This window comes from Mercenaria mercenaria, chromosome 2 (assembly GCF_021730395.1).
Source record: "Mercenaria mercenaria strain notata chromosome 2, MADL_Memer_1, whole genome shotgun sequence".
Classification (NCBI taxonomy): domain Eukaryota; kingdom Metazoa; phylum Mollusca; class Bivalvia; order Venerida; family Veneridae; genus Mercenaria; species Mercenaria mercenaria.
In genome coordinates this window covers 54,227,532-54,249,914 of record NC_069362.1, presented here as the reverse complement: position 1 = coordinate 54,249,914, position 22,383 = coordinate 54,227,532, and the positions used below count along the sequence as shown (strand labels likewise).

General features: G+C 34.7%; 2 long non-coding RNA genes across 2 annotated transcripts in view; one reads left to right on the top strand and one right to left on the bottom strand.

Annotated features, from left to right (window-relative positions):
- The window catches only part of LOC128555137 (uncharacterized), a 42,148-nt gene extending 20,088 nt beyond the window's left edge, over positions 1–22,060 (top strand). Inside the window, exon 4 of the long non-coding RNA XR_008369819.1 lies at positions 21,920–22,060. This is a non-coding gene — a long non-coding RNA (uncharacterized LOC128555137). The remainder of the gene's footprint in view (positions 1–21,919) is intronic.
- Positions 5,112–9,560, bottom strand: LOC128555135 (uncharacterized). The gene is made up of 5 exons (XR_008369817.1): positions 9,443–9,560; positions 7,297–7,366; positions 6,797–6,897; positions 6,259–6,326; positions 5,112–5,145 (listed from the first exon to the last, which is right to left on the bottom strand). It is a non-coding gene; the product is annotated as an uncharacterized LOC128555135 (long non-coding RNA).
- Positions 22,061–22,383: the final 323 nt, after the last annotated feature.

Below are 22,383 nucleotides of genomic sequence, written 5' to 3'. Positions count from 1 at the left end.
GGTTCATGTATAGATACCATCAGCAAAATGTAAATTATTGTTCTTGGATTTCATATGTAAAAGAATCTTTAGAACAACTTGGATCTGCTGCATTCTGGTCGTACTTTCAGCAGTGTATTCCGCAATACTCTTACTTTGATTTGGACAGAGTAAAATATTTACCAAATGACTTTCAACTGTTAAATGTAATGCCATTTCAACGTTTGTTTCAAAGTAATGATAGTACTCTTCTTTTTAAGTTAGCATTGTTTGTACAGAAACTACTTCAAAGTTTTAGGTAGGGATAGGGTTTTGTCACTGGTAGTTATTTGCTGGTCAGTTAAAACAATGTTTTCAACCTGGTTAATTCTAAATGTACACCATCTTCTATATTTTAGCTTACAACATATTTGTATCAGATCTATTATGACCGTAAAACTACTGTTTTATTTTATGTATTAGTGTTTGTGTTGTTAAATTAGTTGTTATTATAATGCCGATGCTGTATGGGTCTAGTTATAAATAAAATCTTGAAATCTTGAATCTCACAGATTTCCTCCTAGACGTACATTTAGCGTTTACAACCGCTGTGAGGAGTGTGTGAACAAACACTAAAAAGAGATAGAATCTGATACCCAGACTTCCATATCTGCTTCTGTTTCTTTAGTTAGTCACCTGTAAGACACTTATACAGTAGTATATATTGTAGACATTGTAACTAAAAAATTAAAACCGGAATTTTTAACATTTTGACTCCAAATATATATTGCTAAGTGCATCAGATAATATATATACAATATTAAAATGCTGTGTGTTATTTTTTAAAAGAGATATTTACTCCAAAAAATTTAGTCCCCATAGCATTTTTGGAAATAGGATAGACAACTCCTGAAAGACTTATCTCATCAAATTTGCTGATATAAAAATAAACTTAGGTATTTTCCCGGGATACCCTCATTAAAGTCTGTTTCTTCATTTCATTCAGACATGGAATGTAAACAAATACAGGAACGGAACAACTTAACAGTACAAGGACATCAAACAACCTATTTTATTTTCCTTCAGGACAGGTACACGTTAGGTCATACTTGCAGTTAATAAACCAAAATGTAAAACAATTAATTAGCTCATCAAAGAAATGAAGACTAATAACTTCACAAGATTTTATTACCTCCCTTCATTACATTTATAATCTACATTCAACATATTTTTTTATGGAATTACCTCCCTTTATCTCAAATAAGCTTGATTATATTGCAATTTAATCAGTCAGTATTTTTACCTTAATTTTTCAGACAATAAATTTATATTTTTTTAATCCATGGTAAGATGAAAAGCATAAATTATATTAAAGAAACCATAAAAGCATTTATCACACATGAATGCAAGGTATAACCAACAAATAATTTTGAGCCTTGTTGCCAATGACAATGTTGAAAAAATTAAAGCTCAGATGGCATAACAGTGAGATAAAATCTTTTTTAAGTAAAGTTAATAATTCCATATTAACTTATGACTACAAAATTTAAGTATGTTGTTATTCCCATTTCAGTCCAAACATTTCTAAAGAAGTAAATACTACAAAGACTGTATATCAAATTTTTGAAAATAAAATTCCACCAACATATTTTGTTCTTATTTCTTTTATCTTGATTATGTAGTGTACTTATCTGGAATGATGAGATATTTTGAAATGTATATTTCTTTATTCTCCTGGATGAAAAAAAATAAAATATATAAACAAAACAACCATTTATACCAACCAAATTGTAAAATACTTTAGTTTGTTTGATGTTTGTAATTATATATTGAGACATGAAAACAACATAAAATATCAACATAAAATATAACTAAAAAATTGTGGAACATCATATGTAGATTAGATTAGACTGTATTATACAAATATTTATATGAAAATATGTGACAACTCTGGTTAAATAGAATATTAGTTAACTTATGGTAAAATGTTGAACTGCTTTAACATTAATCTACAAGTGATGAATGAGTTCATCTTACCATAACTTTGACATTTAATGTATTATTAAGAAAACTGTAACATACAAGAAATGACACACAGACAGTATAAGTTGCTGAATGACTGGGTCAGTCTCCACCACAAATACTATGAAACTTAAAAAGTCCAATTAAATGTGTTTCTTTAAATTAGATTGATCACATTTTAACACTTCTATGAATGCAATTGTTAAATGCTTGCTTCTTACATGCATGCAATGGAAATAAAAAATGATTTAAGGCCAGAGTTTTTTTATATTTCGTTTTACGGGAGCGCCGGTCCTAAATATTGCAAAAGTGGAATAAAATTAAAATTCATTTTCCCGAGTTTTATTTTATTTTTTCCGCAGGTCGGTTGTTTACAGCCCCAAAGAAAATAAAATTAGTGTATTTTCACCTGGACGTAATTTCACAGGAAGGGAGTTTAACGCGTGCAAAATATCGTGTTTTGCCGTACATTTATCGGCATTAACAGGGTGTAAAATTCCACTCGCCTGCTCGCATTGGTGAGTTAAGTCTGAGTAGGATGAGTGGACCTCGCTGTGTACTCGACCGATCGGGCGAGTGGTTTTTTATTACGTCCTTACTTTACCAAAATTCAGAAATTACATCTACAAAACGTCAACAAACTTTGAGATGGTTCAGTCGCTACCTGGATTGACTGGAAACAGATAAAGATATCAAAACGTCATGCCGGTAATTTTCCATTCCACAAGCACGTGTGACCTATCGTAACATCTAATTTACATCGACACGTACACAAAAAACGTGCGTAGTACATTCATTTTTTAATATTTTCGCTTCAAGTTTTCAACACCCCTTGAGAAATAATACTTTTTGAATTCTATAATGATTTTAATAAGATATCGACAGAAATGCAGGCAAAATTCTATAAAAACGGTCGAATTTTCATATAATCATTTGTAAAAATTCAAACAGCACGATCTTAGTTACTTATTTCTTTCTAAAAGTAAATAAATGATGAATACTATGGGCTTAAAATTCAGACTTTTGACCAGAAAGTACAAAAAACAGAATAAAAAAATCTTAAATAATGAAAAAGCGGCTGCGATTACAATACATGGAGTAAGACGATTTTTGGCAAACAGATTTCTGTTAGTGCGGCAGAATAGGTTACGTGACCTCGTGAACGTAAGTAGAAATGCGATTTTAAAATAAAGCAATGTAATGTGACTGCGGTTTTTAATAAGTTTTAAATGAATCTTTGTACATGTATTTTTTGACCAACAATTTAAAAGTTTTTCTTGTCAAACAATAATGTAAATTCCTTGAGGGCAAATAGGTCACAGAGGTAGGATATCCACTATAGTAACTATCGTTTGAGACATTTACCTTTTATACGGGATATAGCACATTCGCTTTTGATAACAAATTAAAGAAGAAATTTTTTATTGATTTCTATTTCTCAGCAATTTTAAGAACCGATGCGGTACGATCAGACAGTGATGTGTCACATGGCGCGAAAACGTGACGTAATGCCATGACAATCTCGAGCAAAAATACCGCTTTGATCTCCGCTTCAGATGTCAAGATACTGACACACTTCTTTTAGCTCTTGATCATGAAAACAAGGTCAACATTACTTAGTTTATCACTGAATAATTACCGATAATCTTTAACGTTTTTTTTCTCTCTTTCTACACGGGTGGATGGACGATGATTGTGTCCAAATTTTTTAGACACTTTTCAAAATATATATTTTTCGGGAAATAATACTATTGTACATAATACTCCTTTCATAAAAGTGACAGTATTAAAAGTATTAAATTATCTAAAGATTGTCTTACTCACATTTTGTTTTCAATAGATTCAACTTACAAGTTTGCCATAGAAAGGTAATACAATATCAAAGGTGCTTTGACATTAAATTTTATTCAAAACATTAGTTGTTTGCAGAACAAATAAATGTTTGTAACAGCAGATTGTTTTTACATTTTTATTTCAATGGTGACCCCTCACACTTTACACAGGCTTGGGACTGTCTGGCATAAAGCAGCTGGTAGTGTTGGCAAAATCTCAGACAGATGGTCCATTTCTTTTGTAACTTCGATAGAATTCATAAGTGTATAAAGAATAATAAAGAATACTTTTTATTGGAGACAATATTTTGACAAAAAGTGATGCAACTTCAGTACTTGAACTTAGTGTAGTATAAAAAGGTGCAAATTACAGAAGCAACTTCAGTACTTGCACTAAGTGTATTATAAAAAGGTGCAAATCACAGAGTTAAATGAGGTAAATTTTCAGATTACTTTTTGCTAGATTATCTTTCGTTTTTCATCACTGAAAAAAAAATCTTGCCCTCTACACTGTGACTGTTATTCAAAGTTATTAAATACTTTATTTTGCTGATAAAATCCAGTATATTATGAGCTGGCATAAACTGTAAAGTTAGCTCATTAAAGATGATATTGGTGAAAGATACAGTAAGTAAATATTATGTATAAAATGCAGAGGTTACACAGCAGAAGATGCAAGCAAACCAAACCACCAAAACTACTACACTACTAATTAAGCCACTTTATACCAGACCGTGTTTAGTCTCTACTTGCTGTCACTGAAATTTACTGTGGCTGTTGTAACAGGTAAAATAATTTTTGTCTTCCACTTAAATTAAGTAAAACAAGCTTTCTGAATTTTAAAGACTTGCCAGTGTGAGTTACAGTGCCTGAAGCAGTTTATTCACAAGCATGCATGAAAACTTTATTCAATGTTCATCCTGTATAAATGGCTTTTATAGTCTTAAAACATAACAATACATCACAATATTAAATATTGGACACAAACGCAAGTAAACAAAACTTGAAACGAAAGTTCATCAAAATAAAAAAAATCTTAAAAAATTCTATTTTATTTTTATTTTTTTCCGAGATGCTCACTTTCAAGCTTTTTATTTTTATTTTTATTCCCTCCTCCCCCTGCTCATTTTTCAAAAATCTCCCGTAAAACGAAAGATAAAAAAACTCTGGCCTAACAATATATGTATACAGTTTTGTCATGAACACATTCTGTACAGATGATAATACATAGAAAAGTCAACATATTTATTATATGGGTCCATCTCAGTTTACAGCTGGTGCATGGCTGTCTTGCACTTGAATTTCCATTTCACATGACAACACACTTGTAGCACTTATGGAAATACAAATGTAAAACTTTATTACATAAAGAGAATAAAACATGATAGTTTTTAAAACAATTATAACATCATTTTAGACATTTGCAGATATTCTAATCTTAGAAATATATTATCAAGCAGCAAGTCATGTAACTCTACAAATTGACATTGTGTCTAATTTCAACTTGTCTAAGGAATTACCTGTTTTAAGCAGCAAGATTGTGTTGCTACTTGGCTTGCTGCTTTATTTAAATTTTACATATACTTAGATCCACTAAATGACAAGTTATTTAATAGGACTGTCTGAAAAGATTGCATATTTTATAACATTCAATGTACATATTCAATAAAATGGTGAAAAAAATAAACAGATAAATCTGATGATGTTCACCTATGATCTCACCTAAAAGCTCCAACAACAACCTACAACCTCTGATTAGTATATGATGTAATAATGATAAACTACCTAAAGTGTTTTTATATAGCATGCAAAAACAATGAACTTGAGAACTGCCAAAACTTCACCTTATGAGTAATATATGTTCACTTTTCCCCTTGTTGAAAGTGTTGTTTTTCTTAAAGCATTTGAAATCATAGATATTATAAGTACAATGCAACCTCTGTAGAGCAACACCCTGTGGGATATACAAATATTTTAGTTATTTTGAGGTTGTTGTTCTGGAGAAGTAAATTTGATAGTTATATTTCAGCTTAGGGAAATTCTCATGATGTTGTTATAGAGAGGTTTTTGCTTCAGAGTGAGCTACTCTGGAGAGGTTGTACTGTGAAAATTGCTTCAAACTTCATCTCCTTCAACTGAGCTAAACGAAGAAAAACAACAAAGGATTTTCCAAATTTAGAATTTCCTTTTTTACAATTTGACATTTAATGTTAGGCAACTATGCAGACATATTTTTATGTGACACAATGCCGCCTTTAACTATCTTATTCCAATGAACAAATTCAGTCTTGACAAAAAAGATCACAGTAAAAAAGATTAATCCTAATCATTTTTATATATATTGCAAAATCAGCTTCACAGAACTCATAAGTGACAAAAAATTAAATTCAAATATTGCCTTTGTGATGTGCAGCACTGGCCATGTCTTTTTATCACAATAGTTTACCTTATTTATATCTGTTACTTTTGTCGTAACTTTTATGTCCCTTCTGCACTAACCATTGTCTTCAAGTTCTGAAATATTGTAAAACATTAATTCACACACATTCTAGGAAATCAACATAAAATCAGTGTCAAAGCATTTGAATATAATTGTTTTAATGATCTTAATACAAAGATACAAATGTACTTCATGTTTTTGCTGACTGATACAATATACTGAAATTTGTATTTCAATATTTATTATCAAAGTACATGTTCATTCTATTTTTGAAATGTTGACATTACAAAGCTATCACACATTTATTACTAAACCATATCTATTATCATTATTTTTAATGGAGATATGTACTTAGTAAATTGAGGGATACACAAAGCTACAGGAAAGAAATGTTTATGCCAGGCTGACAAAGTCCAGAAGGTTCACATCTTGTCAGGAATGTCAGTCTTATAGCTGTCTTGTACAGTTATTTCAGGAGCAAGAATGTAGCCATACAGCATATAAATGCTTTGAGACCTTTGTTTAACATACAAAAGCATAATACCTCCTGCATTTTTCATAATGGTAACATCTTCTTGGACTGCCACAGGGTAAGACAGGTCAAACAACTGAACATGTACATACTCAAACTTTTCACTACCAAAACTGAAAATGTAAATTATACAACATTTTTTTCCTTTATTTTTGTACAAAAGATGACCTATGCATTTAATACAGACTTTTTACATTTATTAATCTAAATATATTAAAATTAATAAAATATCTCATAACTCATTGTTATATGTATTAAAATTATAATCATTAATAATCTATATCAAACATGAACCTGAAGTGTTCTAATTTATAAAGCTGCAATTAATATTGAAAAAAATGCAACTATTGTATACAATGTATATTAAAAAAAGTATCATGAACCTGATTATAAAACAGTCTCAGTTCAAATGTAATAACACATGACTGTCAGAAAATCAATGTATGTTGTACTTTAATGATATCATCATGACATGAATGCCATCAATAAACTTCATATATAACAAACTATACCACTATGTCAGCCTCTTTCTTGTTATTTCTACGGCTTCCAAAGACAGACTGCAACTACATGTATCAGACACTGTAAGTAAAATATACAAATAATCATTACACAAGAGAATTTTTCATGTTAAATAAAGGGAGTTAATTAAATGCAATCTGAGAATTTTTGCTAAACATAAAGGGAAGTAATTATCAATAAAATGAATGAAGAAAAATGCATATATAAGGGAGGTAATTTAGAAATAAACAACAACTTCAAATGTCAGTATAATGATAGTTGACATTGACAATGACCTATATCAAGTATGCTCAACATAAGAAACAGCAAGCACTTGAAAAATGCATTATATTTCCTTGCAATATCAAGAATATTTGACTGTATGTAAGAGTTCTCTACATGCTGTTGTACTGAAAAAAACTTTAGTCTAAATATAGCTTAGATCTATTTATATCTTCAAAAAAAGGAAGTCCCAAATTTCCACAGCTATTCACAGGCTGAAAATTTTAGGTACTAATATCAGCAAAGAGGTTGATATCTATACTTTTTAGCTCGACTATTCGAAGAATAAGTAGAGCTATCCTACTCACCACGGCGTCGTTGTCGGCGTCGGCGTCGGCGTCACACCTTGGGTTAAGTTTTTCGTACCAGTCCACATTTTGACAAAGTCTTTTGAGATAAAGCTTTGAAACTTTCAACACTTGTTTACCATCATCATGGCCAGTTATAGGCAAGAGCACATAACTCAATCAAGGATTTTGGCTGAATTATGGCCCCTTTTGACTTAGAAATCATGGTTAAGTTTTTCGTACCAGTTCATATTTTGGCAAAGTCTTTTGAGATAAAGCTTTGAAACTTTCAGTACTTGTTTACCATCACCATGTCCAGTTATAGGCAAGAGCACATAACTCCATCATAGATTTTGACTGAATTATGGCCCTTTTTGACTTAGAAATCTGGGTTAATATTTCGTACCAGTTCATATTTTGACAGTCTTTTGAGATAAAGCTTTGAAACTTTCAACACCTGTTTACCATCATCATGTCCAGTTATAGGCAAGAGTACATAACTCCATCAAGGATTTTAGCTGAATTATGGCCCCTTTTGACTTAGAAATCATGGTTAAGTTTTTCGTACCAGTTCATATTTTGACAAAGTCTTTTGAGGTAAAGCTTTGAAACTTTCAATACTTGTTTACCATCACCATGTCCAGTTATAGGCAAGAGCACATAACTCCATCAAGGATTTTGGCTGAATTATGGCCCTTTTTGACTTAGAAATCTGGGTTAATATTTTGTACCAGTTCATATTTTGACAAAGTCTTTTGAGATAAAGCTTTGAAACTTTCAACACCTGTTTACCATCACCATGTCCAGTTATAGGCAAGAGTACATAACTCCATCAAGGATTTTGGCTGAATTATGGCCCCTTTTGACTTAGAAATCTTGGTTAAGTGTTTCGTACCAGTTCATATTTTTTGTAAAGTGTTTGACATATGGCTTTGAAACTTTTATCACTTGTTTAGTATAATAGTCTCTATCTGTAGGAAAGAGAACATAACTCTGTCATCTATTTTGGCTGAATTATGGTCCTTTTTGGATTTTGAAATTGGTTCTGTTTTCATACAAGTCCATGTTTTGTCAAAACTATTTGACATATGGCTTTTAAACTTCGAACACTTGTTTATCATTATGATTTCCATCTGTAGGCAAGATTACATAACTATTTTGACTGAATAATGGCCCTTTTTGGACTTTGAAATTGGCTCATATATTGCCATTTAGTGCAAGACTTATCGAAATCAAAGTAATACAGGAACATTGTTTGTCTAATCTATTTATTTCTTTTGTCTGAATATCCGTGGAAATATTTTGACCCCATTCTTCAGTCAATTCTTCGAATAGTCGAGCGCGCTGTCATCAGACAGCTCTTGTTAATAACTATCGTCAAAGGTAGGGAAAAACTTACTGGAAAGGCATAAACTTCTGATCTAGTCATTGCAAAACATTTTCAGCTCATTTGCATATAAGAAGAAATTTACAGAATTCCCCCTGTTTCTCTTCATTTTCAAAAAAATCTGTAAGATGGATATAAACCAAAACATTCTCCTATGTGTCAGCTATCAGATATATATTTCAGCAAAAACTGTCAACTTACCTTGTTTTTAGAAGAAGACAAAATTCCATGGCAACTTTCACTTCCCCACAAAACTGTACCGGTGCACACATAAAAAAATCTCAACTGTGATTTTCAAAATAATACTGTCAGACCACAATTATTTCCCTTGAAAATAAAATGCTCTAGGTAAATGCCTATATATCAGGGGCGTAGCTAGCCATGTTTTGATGTGGATTCAAAAAAATTGTAGGGGGGGCGGGGGGGCATCCCCCCCCCCCCCCCCCCCCCCTGAAAAATTTGAAAACAATGGTGCAATCTGGTGCATTCTGGGCGTTCTGAGGTGCTTTATTTACTAATGAAAATAGACAGTTTAAGGAGCATAAATCAACAAATAAACCCTTTACTCGGCAGATTTTTTTTTCTGAAATAGAGCCAAGTTATCAAACAAATACAAGCCCCGATTATATTCATAATAATTAGATTGTCTAAAAGAAGTCTAATTTTCTGTCCTTTTTGCCAGCGAACTGTATGATAATATTTTCAATGTCAATGTCTATAGTTCTGTAACTATGCAGCATTGCTAGTCCAGACATACGTTCAGTGGACAGTAGATCTCATGTAGTTTTTCACCCTTCTCATGATACTGAACTGCCTCTCAGCCGAGGCTGTTGAGACTGGCATGGTGATAAGCACCACCAGACATATGAAAATGTCTGGATACAGAGTTTTGTTTGTGTCTTTTAACGTTGCACCAATGTCAGAAGGCTTTGTTTCTTCCAAAGACCACCGTACTCTCCAGCGGGCAACTTCACGTCTGAAGCTTTCACGATCTCCACTGAAGTCATAATGAAACGCATCAAATATTGCATCTTCTTGAGCAGTTGTCAGTTCATGAACAAGACTTGGTATCAGATACTGTGCTTTGAATCTGTTCTACAACCAGATGGTCAACGAACGGATAGAATAGTGCCCTTTTCCAGTATTCCGAGATGGAATCGGCGGGAAAGTTGCCACGGTGGCGTTGGTGTCGAGCTGTTCTTGGCTTTGAAGGTTCCACTTCCTGCACCTCGGCCATGGCCACTGCTTTGCCGTATAGCTAATCCCACACAGAATCGTCCGTTCTCTCGGCACGGAATGTTGCTATAAGAACCTGGCTCTCCCTGGCTGCCTCAACTAAGTCGATATTTTGCTTCTGTAAAAGATTATTCCGCGGCATTACACCCTGAAGCACGAACTCAACAACAACCAGAGAGACGATAAAGTCGAACTCAAGGATGCTACACCTATAGCTGCGCGCTTTGGAGTCTCCTTCTCGCTCTAACACCTCGAAGGGCATTTACTATAGTGGTGTATGCGGCTTTAAAGGTGTATAGTGAGTCTGCACGACTGGCCCATCTTGTCTCACAGAGACTCTGCAGGCGGGTTTGCTTGTTCATTTCTTCTCTAGCAACAGGGTCGTTTCCTAGCTCTTCCTGGAATGCAAGTAGACGTTTTGCAGAATACTTGAATGCAAAACCGATTTGCTGCACGGTGTCCAGCAAGTTTCTAACAAGTACTTCTTTGCAGGCGTGGACGATGGAAAGATTCAAGCTATGAGCTTTGCAGTGAACATACATGGCTTGTGGAACTAGTTGCTGTACCCGAGCTTGTACACCACGATGACACCCCGACATATTACTGGCTCCATCGTAACCTTGGCCACGCATCTTAGTAATATCTAACCCAACATTCCTCTGGCCTTCAATGAACTTATTGAACGGAGCTTCTCCAGTAGTTGACTCTGCTTAAAACCCAACGAAATCCTCACGGACGTCATTTTCCGACTCGGAATAATACTTCACACACATGGCGATTTGTTCCATAGTGGAGGCATCTGTCGCCTCGTCTGCAAGAAACGAATAACAAACAGCATCATTGCATTGCTTCACAATTTTGTTGCCAATATGTTCTCCACACAAAGTGATCAATTCGTTTTGAATTTCAGGGGATGTGTATGTTACTTTTGCGTTTGAAGCCAAATGAGATTTCAATATTTCATCCCTAGTAGCCTTGTCATTCAACAACACCATAAAGTTACTGTTGCTGTCATCATGGCTTCTAAGTGGGATATTTTGACGACCACAAAGAATGATTACCTCTGTTATTGATCTTAACACATGTCGATTTCTGGCAACTGTGTCTGCGTGGCTTTTAGACAACTGTGCTGTAATGCTCTTTTGTTTCCCTTTGACAATCTTCATAAAACTATCAGCTCTAGCACAGCAGCTATGATGACTTGAACCGTCCTCCACATGCCTCTTGATATATTTTCCTAGGTTCGACCATTTCGATACTGGAGTGCTGATACATGTTTTTTCCTTTGAAGATGCAGATCCAAACAGGAGACAGGGTGCGCAGTAGACGGAATTTTCAGAAACTGAATATCGTAGCCACTCATATTTCTCTAACCAATCATTTGAAAATTGACGCTTGGTACCATACTCTGGGCTGAAATATTAAATCATAATGAGAAGTTGATAACAAACAACCGCATCACGTATAAACCTACCTACACCATGGATTTAGATCAACCTGCATACAACACATATACAGTCTGCTTTTCACTGATCATCAACTCGTAAACAAGGGAGATAATACTAGCGAGTCACGTACATAATGTGCGTTTCAGACGTGGACTGACCAGAGTCCATGGCCACCTACAGGTGCCAGAAGGTATATTTCCGATTTCCTATGAATTATTATAGTCTATTTAGGCTACATAAATGACTATAATTAAGTGACGCTCAACTAATGAAAATTAGCGGACTTAAATGGAAAAAATATCTGAGCTAGGAAATTATGCTTGACTGTTTACATTTACAATGGACATGTTACAATAAGGATTTGGGGAGAGTCAGATTCATCAGTTGAATAATTCTGCTTCGTCATATACAGTTTGCATATTTGATAGACGTATGTAACGGCCATGCGATTTAGATGTCCAGCAAACTTATCGCAAACCTCATTGATCTGAAGCAAACAATTAAATGATCATCTTAGTATTTTTAATACTTATCTATTGTTTATGATATTTATTTACAAATGAGTGAAATGGCCTGTATATTGTTTTGCTTACATTGACTTGAACTCGAACGTTTTTGCCCATTCTCTGTTATTTTCTAGGACTGTAATCTTCAATGCGTCGTCCCAAGTACGCGACAACTTTGCCGGATCTGGATACATCGTGTTAGAGATCCGCGAAAGTTTATCTGGCTCATCTTCTTTCGTAGGCTCGATTGACTGATCTCTAACTCGTCAGATAGCGTTTCTCCTGACCGGACAGTAAAAAAACTGTCAATTCTACTCTGTGACATGTTAGTAAACTTGTACAAAACCACAATGTCTAGAAGTACCTGAAATTGTGAATAAATGACTCTTATAGTATGATGATATAAATGTCTGTGACTTTCAGTAAGGTTATAAAAATTACCTCACTTAAATTATTACGTATATACTTCATATTTCTTGACATTACAAGACTTAGTTGAAGTTATCCAAATACAACCGAAATAAAGACCATTATATCTTTTTTTTAAATTATAGATTTAAGACCATTATGCGCTTCCGTAGATTTTTTTTTCAAACAGCCTATCACCTTAAAGAATATCCGTTTTCGTTTAGATTTTTTGCCATTTGCAAATTAAGCTTTGAGATGCATATAAGTATGAAATAATTGTAGAGGTCTACACTTCAAAATAATGAAAAAATATTTAGTTATTATAAACAACACATCGTCCCACGAAAAAACATTACATTTTAACATGTACAAATGTTTCTCCGAAGAACAGTAGTGGGACATGACAATGAAGACATAAAATTATTTTAAAACTTACCTTCAAAATATATAATTATCTGCGAAAATGCTGGCGTACGTAGACAAAACAAATCTGCAAAACACTTTCCTGTCACTTTTGTGCAGACGACTTTGTTTAGGTTGTTAGTGGCACCGGTCCGCTATAAATTTTGGTGTATGGAAACTTCTTGCGTAACCCCAGCTCGATTTCTGGGGATTTGTATTGCAGAGGGGGTCATTATACATTCAATGGCTATTTAGTATAGAAACGGCAAGGAACGTTTTATATGAGCATGTAGTCAAGTAGACATACTACAGTACGTGTAAACTTTGGCTTTTTTTTTTTTTTTTTTTTTTTTTGTCAGAATCATGTGGATTCAGCCGCGTACTCGCGTATAGGCAGCTACGCGCCTGTATATTGTATGGACTTGTAAACAAGTCGCCTAATAAGCACTATCTTAACGGAGGGTGCGCCTATGAACAGAGGCAAATATTACAAGATACGATAAAGGCAGATTTATGAAGCTGAAGAATCTCCCTAAACAAATACATGCCGAGAGAGAGGGCCCAATTTCCCTTTCAGGAAGAAAAAAAAGGTCTAAACATAAGCACTTTTGCTCGGTGTGCGACAAATTTGTTCGTTTTCATAATGAGACTGAAGGAGAAAAAGAAGAACTTCAAGAAGGCAAGATGATAGAATGCGTAGAATAGAGGGTGGTTGTGAGGGAAGATTTAATATTGGGAAATATTGCTAACACGATCCACTCCCATTCTTTACATCTTTAAAGTTAAAATCTAATCAAATAGATCTACTAAAGGTCGGGTTTCACATTTCCAGTTCTTATTTCCAGATCCCCAAAGCAATTACCTTTAATTGCGTTTATTTAGTGTACCGTATGCGGAAGCAATCGCTGCGGGGAGTTTTATAAATGTTCATTGACATAACGAGGACGGTACCCATGTGCAAACGGGTAGGTATCTTTGTTTATTTTCATCCATCGACAGAGGTACCATCAAAAACAGCAACAGGATGCATATAATTGAAATTTTATCAACAAAAAGAACTTGCAGGTACATGATCCAAACGTTTTGTAGTAGAGTATGTATAGTTCCACCAAGGTGAGTGGCAAATTCAGTTATCTCAACTTAGAACAAAGCAAAAAATACGTCTCAAAACATCAAAAAACGTGAATTTCGCTACATTTCTTCAAATTTTATAGTCATATCAATATTATTGAGGACTGATATTTTCACCAGTGCAAATTAATGTATTTCCTCGGACGATTCTGTCTTTAAAATGTTCAGCATGCTTAAATATGAGTCATACGTTGGCATTGTTTTTATATACCCTATACAACCTACATGTATATAAATCACACGAGGGCGGTATCGCTCACTCGAGTAGGTACCCGAATAACCAGTGTGTATTGCCCTTGATTTAATGAAAAATGTCCGTCCGCAGCCATTTCTCAGTAACTAGCAGGTAGAATTTCATCAAACTTGAAATAGACATGAACCAAGATACTGCGATGATGCCCTTCAAGTTTTTTTTTCAATTGGTCAATTTCTCTTAGAGTTATTGCCCTTGATTTAATGAAAAATGCAGAAAAATATCCATCCACAGCCATTTCTCGTTACTAGCAGGTAGAATTTCATCAAACTTGAAATAAATATGAACCAACATACTTTGATGATGCCCGTCATTTTCTTTTTTTATTGGTCAATTTTCCATATAGTTATTGCCCTTTAATTGTTTAAAAATCCACAGATCTGTACATAACAAACCAACCAATTGGAAGAATTTCATTAAACTTCTTTCATTCTTTTCCATGAACATTGATTTTATTATAAACATGTGAAGTTATGTACCTACACCTGGTCGCCACCTTACCTTGGTCACAACCCCCCCTCATTTTTAATTTTCCATCAATATTTATAATAACATGTAAACTTTTGTATCCTCACCCCTCCCCCCCACCCCCAAAAAAAACCCATTCATTTTCTGTTAATTTGATTTTGACTAATGAAATTATTTGCTTCTTGGTAACATTCTTAACTTTTTGCTGGATATATTTTTTTGCCGTTCCTCACCACTGACCCTTTCGGCGGGGGATACCAATTCATCGAATTTGCTTGTTGTTCTTAATTTTTAAGAGACTTTATATAAACCGTGTTCAATGTTGTTACTTCAAGGTCTTGTTCACTAAGCAAATTTGTCAGATATTGTACTATGTTTTTGCAATGGTGATGTATGCCTATATGAAGAATAAAACATGTATGTGTTTGGAAAAATGCAGACAGCAAACTGTTACTGTAAAATTATTAACTTTTGTGGAGGACTAATTTTTAGCTCACTTGAGCCAAAGGCTCATGGTGAGCTTTTGTGACCGCTCAATGTCCGTCTTGTGTCGTCCATCAACATTTTCTAAAAAAATCTTCTTCTTAAAAATCACTGGGCAGAATTACACCAAACTTCACAGGAATGATCCTTGAATGGTCCCCTTTCAAAATAATTCAAAGAATTTAATTCCATGCAGAACTCTGGTTGCCATGGCAACCAAAAGGAAAAACTTTAAAAATCTTCTTGTCGAAAACTGCAAAGTAAAGAGCCTTGATATTTAGCTTGTGACATCATCTAATGGTCCTCTATGAAAATCATTCAAATTATGCCCCTGGAGTGAAAAGAGGCCCCACCCTGGGGGTCCCAAGTTTTACGTAGACTTATATAGGAAAAAATCTTCTTGTCCAAAACTGAAAGGCATAGAGCCTTGATATTTAGCATGTGAAATCATCTAGTGATCCTCTATGAAAACTGTTCAAATTATACCCCTGGGATGAAAAGAGGCCCCGCCCCGGTGGTCCCAAATTTTACATAGACTTATATAGGAGAAACTTTAAAAATCTTCTTGACTGAAACCACAAGACCTACCGGGCCTTTGATATTTGGTATATAGCATTGCCTAGTGGTCCTCTACCAAGATTGTTCAATTTGTTACCCAGGGGTTAAAAGAGGCCCTGCCCTGGGAGTCCCCAAGTTTTACATAGACTTATATAGGAAAAAACTTTAAAAATCTTCTTGCCTGAAACTGCAAGGCCTAGGCTTTTGATATTTGTTATGTTGCATTGCCTAGAGGTTCTCTAACAACATTGTTCAAATTATTTCCCTGGGATGAAAAGAGGCCCTGCCCTTGGGGTCCCAAGTTTTACATTGACTTATATAGGGGAAAAAATCTTCTTGTCCAAGGCCTAGGCCTTTGATATTTGGTATGTAGCATTGCCTAGTGGATCACTAACAAGATTGTTCAAGTTATGCCCCTGGGGTGAAAATAGGACCCGCCGCAGGGGCCACTGGTTATATGAATTATATAGGAAAAAATACTTCAAAATTTATCAGATCATATTTCCTAGACTGTTTAATTATAATTACCTGATGACCCCAAGTGATAAGGGTCACCTAACAATGCCCTTGACCTACTGAACTACTTTCTTTAGTGACCATAAATGTGACTTACTGACCTACTTTCTTAATATTTTAGCATCAATTTGGCTTTTGAAACATGTATATCATATTACTCAGGTGAGCAATCCAGGGTCACCATGACCCTCTTGTTGTGGTGTTGTGGTTGCATCAATCCATGAAATGTAATCCAAGCAAACAAGTGAAAATCACATTCTGATATATATTAAAGTTGGAAATCTGCCTGTTCATGCCCTTTTGGCCAATAACACAGAATTAAGGAGGTAGATTACCTTAATATTTGTATGTGCGCATGTCCACCCGGAAGCTAACGTGACGATTTACGACGACGTTTACGACAAACTAAATGTATTTGTATATCCATTCTTCTGAAAACAAATTATGAACCTGTCTCCGATCTGATGCTTTATGATTTAATAATGCATAAATAATGAATAAATTGCCGCAGAAACGCTTCAAAACAATGTTGCCTTAAAATGACGTCACTGACATCATGACGTTACGTGTCAGTTACCGCGCAAAATTAATAGCTTTTATTTTGAAAGTACGTAATTCTGTGCATTTTCTATATTTAAACTATTTTCAAACAGCCATTATTTGCTGAAATATTTTTTATGAGTCTTTTGCTTTGAATAATAATCAATAGTTTGCTTCTTTTATTTAGTTATATTGAAATGTTATGCGGAATGTAAGAAAATGGATGATGGTAACTAATGTTATTTGGAATATAGTTGGGTGTAAGGTTACTTGTTACGGCCATTTTCAAATAAAAATTCTGGCAATTTGATTTGTAATACCTATTTTCCAGTTTCCGTTGATAATTTGTTACTTATATACTAAAACTAAGCTATAATATTGTACAGATTTCAGTAGAAAATTGTGGTTTCTTGAATTGAATTGATGTTACCATGGAAACGAAGCCCGTGACCTATATATCTAAGTATGAAATTCAAAAGCGTTGACACTGGTCTATTTAAGGAACACAGCTTCGGCTTTTTATTTTCATTTCTACAATATCCATGAGAATAATAGCAGCATACTGAACCATTTTTCCATGAAAAATGCTAGACGAAGGGTACTGCTTAAGTATTTTAAGCTGTGGAATTTGTTTGAATAAATGCAAATAGCACGAAAATATAACTTACGTTAGAAATAATATGTTTTAAAGCTACATTTTAGAGACCGTACCATAGCTCTTCGCATACTTTGATTTTTCAAACTAAAGTGATTTTTACAAGTGCACTGGTTACGATAAAAATGTAAACAACGGACTCTGTCTATGAAACTTTGAAATGAATGAATGACAGTCGATCTTAGTCTTGATACTGATTGACAGTGAATGCTAATGACTCCATGTGTTACAGAAATGTATTTAGTTTGTAATTGTAATCTCCCATCAATTGAAATCCTCTCAAAACTGGTAAAATAATTACTTATATTTGGACAAAACTCACCGTCTTTGCCGTTCGACAGCAGCAAAAAAGGGCAAATATAAAAGATTCAGTGTAAGTAATATTTCACTGGTACTACCAGTTAGTAAGTTCATACTCTGAACAACACGTCAGAGAAATTTGGGCAGTATTGACCGATTATGACGTTGGCAGCATTAGATTATATTTTTTCTTTACACAAAAATTGCCGTTAGGTAACAAAGCGAATACGCCGATAATCCGGAGTTCATCGATTATTGTTCCAGTTCACGCAATGTAATCCAGCAATTAAACTGCATAGCTATTAGCTACTGCTGTTATAGGGAAGTGGTAGAGTGTCTGCCTTAGGTGTGAGAGGTCCTGGGTTCGAGTCCCAGTTAGAGCTTAACTATTTAGATTCTGCTAAAGCATAGTTTTGCTGTTAATAGACTGTTCTAGACGTTCTAAATTTTTAGCACACAGTATCATAGATCATTATTTAGCAATCCAGATCAAAGTTGAATGTTAAATCAAATGCACCCAATTAGAAAATATTGACTATATTATGTCCCTTTGATGTTTATGCTCTCCATGTTCAAGAAGAGTTACATTTCCTTGATCACAAAATTTTCATTAACATGAAAATATTAAATGCTCATAACTCCACACTTCTGGTTAAAATATTGTCTATATTTCTGTTTTTGAGAAATATATGGACATTTGTCTTCATTTCAAAGCTTTTTAACTTCAAACCTATGATTTTAAAAACTTAGGTACTATCTCTATACATTAACAAGAAAGATTATTTTGTTTTAAATCTTTTTTAGAAGAAATTACGACAAAGAGCAAGATATAAGCTATTTTAAACATCTCTGTTGCCACGGTTACTTTAAACTTTAAGAAAAATAGGGTGCCATGTAAAGTGCTTGGTATTTTGCTAATAATAGTACCCAAATATTCCATGTTGGTCATTAACAGAATGGCACTGGAGCCGTCGAAAACCCCATTTTTAGCTCGACTATTCGAAGAATAAGTAGAGCTATCCTACTCACCACGGCGTCGGCGTCGGCGTCGGCGTCACACCTTGGTTAAGTTTTTCGTACCAGTCCACATTTTGACAAAGTCTTTTGAGATAAAGCTTTGAAACTTTCAACACTTGTTTACCATCACCATGGCCAGTTATAGGCAAGAGTACATAACTCCATCAAGGATTTTGGCTGAATTATGGCCCCTTTCGACTTAGAAATCTTGGTTAAGTTTTTCGTACCAGTTCATATTTTGACAAAGTCTTTTGAGATAAAGCTTTGAAACTTTCAACACTTGTTTACCATCACCATGTCCAGTTATAGGCAAGAGCACATAAGTCCATCAAGGATTTTGGCTGAATTATGGCCCTTTTTGACTTAGAAATCTTGGTTAATATTTCGTACCAGTTCATATTTTGATAAAGTCTTTTGAGATAAAGCTTTGAAACTTTAAACGCCTGTTTACCATCACCATATCCAGTTATAGGCAAGAGTACATAAGTCCATCAAGGATTTTGGCTGAATTATGGCCCCTTTTGACTTAGAAATCTTGGTTAAGTTTTCCGTACCAGTTCATATTTTTTGTAAAGTGTTTGACATATGGCTTTGAAACTTTTATCACTTGTTAAGTATAATAGTCTCTATCTGTAGGAAAGATTACATAACTCTGTCATCTATTTTGGCTGAATTATGGCCCTTTCTGGACTTCAAAATTGGTTCTGTTTTCATACAAGTCCACGTTTTGTCAAAACTATTTGACATATGGCTTTTAAACTTTGAACACTTGTTTATCATTATGATTTCCATCTGTAGGCAAGAGTACATAACTATTTTGACTGAATTATGGCCCTTTTTATGCCCCCGAAGGGAGGCATATAGTTTTTGAACCGTCTGTCTGTCGGTCTGTCAGTCTGTCGGTCTGTCAGTCTGTCCGCAATTTTCGTGTCCGGTCCATATCTTTGTCATTGATTGATGGATTTTCAAATAACTTGGCAGGAATGTAGGAATGTGTACCACAGTAAGACGACGTGTCGCGCGCAAGACCTAGGTCCGTAGCTCAAAGGTCAAGGTCACACTTAGACATTAAAAGATAGTGCATTGATGGGCGTGTCCGGTCCATATCTTTGTCATCGGTGGATGGATTTTCAAATAACTTGGCATGAATGTGTACCACAGTAAGACGACGTGTCGCGCGCAAGACCCAGGTCCGTAGCTCAAAGGTCAAGGTCACACTTAGACATTAAAGGATAGTGCATTGATAGGCGTGTCCGGTCCATATCTTTGTCATCGATGGATGGATTTTCAAATAACTTGGCATAAATGTGTACCACAGTAAGACGACATGTCGCGCGCAAGACCCAGGTCCGTAGCTCAAAGGTCAAGGTCACACTTAAACGTTAAAGGATAGTGCATTGATTGGCGTGTCCAGTCCATATCTTTGTCATCGATGGATGGATTTTCAAATAAATTGGCATGAATGTGAACCACAGTAAGATGACGTGTCGCGCGCAAGACCCAGGTCCGTAGCTCAAAGGTCAAGGTCACACTTAGACGTTAAAGGATAGTGCATTGATGGGCGTGTCCGGTCCATATCTTTGTCTTTGATGGATGGATTTTCAAATAACTTGGCATGAATGTGTACCACAGTAAGACGACATGTCGCACTCAAGACCCATGTCCGTAGCTCAAAGGCCAAGGTCACACTTAGACGTTAAAGGTCATTTTTCATGATAGTGCATTGATGGGCGTGTCCAGTCCATATCTTTGTCATTCATGCATGGATTTTAAAATAACTATGCATGAATGTGTGACACAGTAAGACGTGTCGCGCGCAAGACCCAGCTCCGTAGGTCAAAGGTCCTAAACTCTAACATCGGCCATAACTATTCATTCAAAGTGCCATCGGGGGCATGTGTCATCCTATGGAGACAGCTCTTGTTGGACTTTGAAATTGGTTCATACATTGTCATTTAGTGCAAGACTTATCGAAATCAAAGAAATCAAAGAAATACAGGAACATTGTTTGTCTAATCTATTTATTTCTTTTGTCTGAATATCTGTGGAAATATTTTGACCCCATTCTTCAATCAATTCTTCGAATAGTCGAGCGCGCTGTCATCAGACAGCTCTTGTTATACATAGTTGTTTAAAAATGAGGGATATCAATGAAACTAAAATACAATGAAAAGTGTTAAATATCCATAGTTTCCTTCTTCTTTCAATATAAAATACCTTTGGAGGGTCATGTTCTTCAAACCTGAATAAAACTTGAAGGGTCAGAGATAAACGAAATTGAGATTGAAGCAGTTAAACATCATATTACACGGAATACAAAAAATTGCTGCGGTTCAACTATTTTGAGTTTACCCTGGTAACAAGGTAACCTACCTCCTTAAATACTAACAAATTCAATTGATTTCACAGGATGTCCACTTTTGGAAACAATCTTACCAAATCTAGTCTCTGATGCAATTTCTCAGTGCATAAAATCATAAAATCTTCTTGGCATAAATATCTTTGATTTTCAAATTTTTAAAAATGGCGGACTGAAAACTTCTGTATTTGCGCAAATTGACTCAACAACGGCATAAATAAAGAGTGTTTCTGCCAAGTGGCAGGTTACTGCCGACGGCCGGCCAGACCTGAACCCGCTCTAACTGTTTTTAAATAGGAAATTTGCGAAATATTTCAAGGCATAATGGGTATTCTATTTATATGTTCAATTTTCATTTTGCTGATTATTAAAATTATTATCAAAATAAATATCTTCAGGTGCTAAGTTTCGGAAATATGTTGGTCACTCGGCCCATGTCATCAGTGTTAGATTTTCCCATGATAAACAACGTGTGATATCAATTGGAGGTGCAGTGTTCCGGTGGAAATTTCTATCGGAGGGTCACTCAGAGAACGATATGTCCGATCCACAACATGGCAAGTGTACTTTATCATCTAATACGTGACATGTTTATTTCAAGATTGAACTTTTATATTTCATTTACCATATTTATTTGCCTTATAGCAAGATTTTTCTCCTTAAAATGAGACCTAAAGTGTTGCCTTGTCTAATAGTGCCCATATTGTAGTAATTAAAGGAACCTGTCTTGTAGAAGGATCATCTTAAAGAGGGGTAAATACGGTAGTTTATGCAAATTCAATTTATTCTTATTTTTTCCAAGAGAACCTAAAATTTATTTGATCATTTGATTCAGCCTCCTCTAAAAAGCAGTCCAGTTGTG